Genomic DNA, 2,240 nt, shown 5'->3' with positions numbered 1-2,240 from the left:
GGGGCGGTGCGTCCGCCCCCGCACCGCGCTCCCGCACCGCGCAGGCGGGAGGGGCGGGGGGAGCCGCGGGGTTGCGGCACTCGGGAGGGGTCCCGGGGGGTGGAGCGGCTGGAGGCGGCGGGTATGGTCCCCGAGGGAGTGCCCATCCCGGCGGCGGGAACCCCGAGACACCGCCCCGGGGACACGGGGGATGGGCTGCAGCGGCGGGGGCGCAGGAGGTGCGGGGGCACCGGAGGGTGCAGGGGACGTGCAGGGACTCTGGCTTCAAGTATTGAGGCACTGGGATTTGCAGCAGTCAGAGTGCAGAGGATGCTGGCCCCGGGGATGGTGGTCCCAGGGGCGGGAGCACACAGGGATGCAGGCACCCAAGGGACGGGATACTGACTCCAGGGACACAGGTTATTAGGGATGCAGCAGTTGGGATGTGCAGGATGCTGGCTCCAGGGATGCAGCACCCAGGGACTCAGGGATGCGGGGAGTACTGGCTCCAGAGATTCAGGCCCCTGGGGCTGCAGCCCTGGGGATGCAGGGGTTGCTGGTCCCCAAGGATGAGTGCACCTGGCATGCAGAGGACAGGAGCTCCCAGGGAGGCAATGCTTAGGATGCAGGCAGCCAGGGAATACCTCAGCGAGGATGTGATGATGTGCCGTGACACCTGGGATGGGGGGAAGCTGTTCCCAGGCTGGGATGTCCCTTAACAACTTTGAAGTGCTGGTGGAGAAACAGTTTGTTGTGAGCCTTCCTGCTTCCAGCCCATTTCTTGTTCATTTCAGCCACTGCTGTCAGATCCGAGGGCCCCAGGGGGCCCAGTGCTCCGACCCTCCCTCCTCCGTTCCCCTGCAGGCAGAGCCGGGGTGCAGGCAGAGCACACTGCCCTGCCTTCTCGCAGTGCCACGTGGAACTGCGTGGGACACGTGTCACTGCTCCTGGCACAAGGAAAGCCCTGCCTTGTTTTGCAGGTTTGGCCATCCGGTGCCTGCGCATCCTCCTCTGGCACAGCTCGAGCTGGGCTCTGGAAGTGGGACTAGAACTTCCCTGCTCAGCCCCTCAGGTGTGTGTATGCTTCCTCTGAGCAACCTTATCCCCTGCTGTTGCAGACCTAAGCTGCTCCTTGTTTTCTGTCCTGACACATTTTTGCCTCCTGCCTGCTAGTGCTGCTTCCCCCTGTTTCCAGCCCAGTTTGCTGCTGCAGGGCCCTGGCAGCAGTGTGTTGCAGGGTGAAAGGAGCAGGACTTTATTTCATCCTGCTCCTTCCCAGACCCCCAGCCTCAGCCAGCAGCTCCTGCTCGTGGCAGACAACACATCCTTCTGTCAGGCTCCACAGCTCTGGGCCCTCTCTTGGTCTTTCTCTCCTCCCTCTGTCTTCTGCTCCCTGTCCCCGCTGCCCCCCCCCCGGCCCTGGTCCCCAGCTCTGCCACTCAACGCTTCGCTGTGGGACAACCTGCCCCTGGCTTTCTTTTGGGGCTCCAAGAGAGCTGGAGAGGGACTTTAGACAAGGGCCTGGAATGACAGGACAAGAGGGAATGACTTTAAATTGTGAATAGGTTTTGATTGGATATTGGTAAGAAATTCTTCCCTGTGAGGGTGGTGAGGCCCTGGCACAGGTTACCCAGAGAAGCTGTGGCTGCCCCATCCCTGGAAGTGTTCAGGGCTGGGTTGGACAGGGCTTGAAGCAACATGGTCTAGTGGAAGGTGTCCCTACCTGTGGCAGGGGGTGCATTTGCATGGTCTTTAAAGGTGCTTTCCAACCCAAACCATTCCATGATTCTGTGATTCCTCGGCGCAGGGAAGGCCCCTCCAGGAGCACTCTCCCAACTCCAGCCTAAACATTCCAGGAAATCCCAGCCCTGGCAGAACACAGGCGCAGTTTTGGCAGCAGCTGAGGGGAGGACACGGGCAGTGTCTGCCCCAGGAGGACATCTCGTGAAAAGGGAGAAGGAACCACTGGAGCCAGGAGTCTGCCCGCGTACTGGGCTCCTGCCAGGGTGTCGCTGGTAGAACTGTGCCAAGGGCATCCCAGGGCTTTTCCCAGCTCTTCTAGGCTGGGCAGGGATGCTGTGCCTCCCCCAGAGCGGGCAGAGATGCTGTACCTCACCACCCTGCAGTGCAGCTGGAAAGGAGTTTAGGGGTCCCTGCAGCTCCATCCCCTGAGCTCGGGAGTCCCTCAGCCACGTGGCTGCCATGGCACAGACACGCTCTGTCCCCTGCTTGGCCCCATGCAGGGTGGGAGGTGAGTTGTA

This window comes from Corapipo altera, unplaced genomic scaffold (assembly GCF_003945725.1).
Source record: "Corapipo altera isolate COAL_440 unplaced genomic scaffold, ASM394572v1 67, whole genome shotgun sequence".
Classification (NCBI taxonomy): Eukaryota; Metazoa; Chordata; class Aves; order Passeriformes; family Pipridae; genus Corapipo; species Corapipo altera.
The sequence above is the reverse complement of the archived record's forward strand: the minus strand, read 5'-3'. Positions refer to the sequence as shown.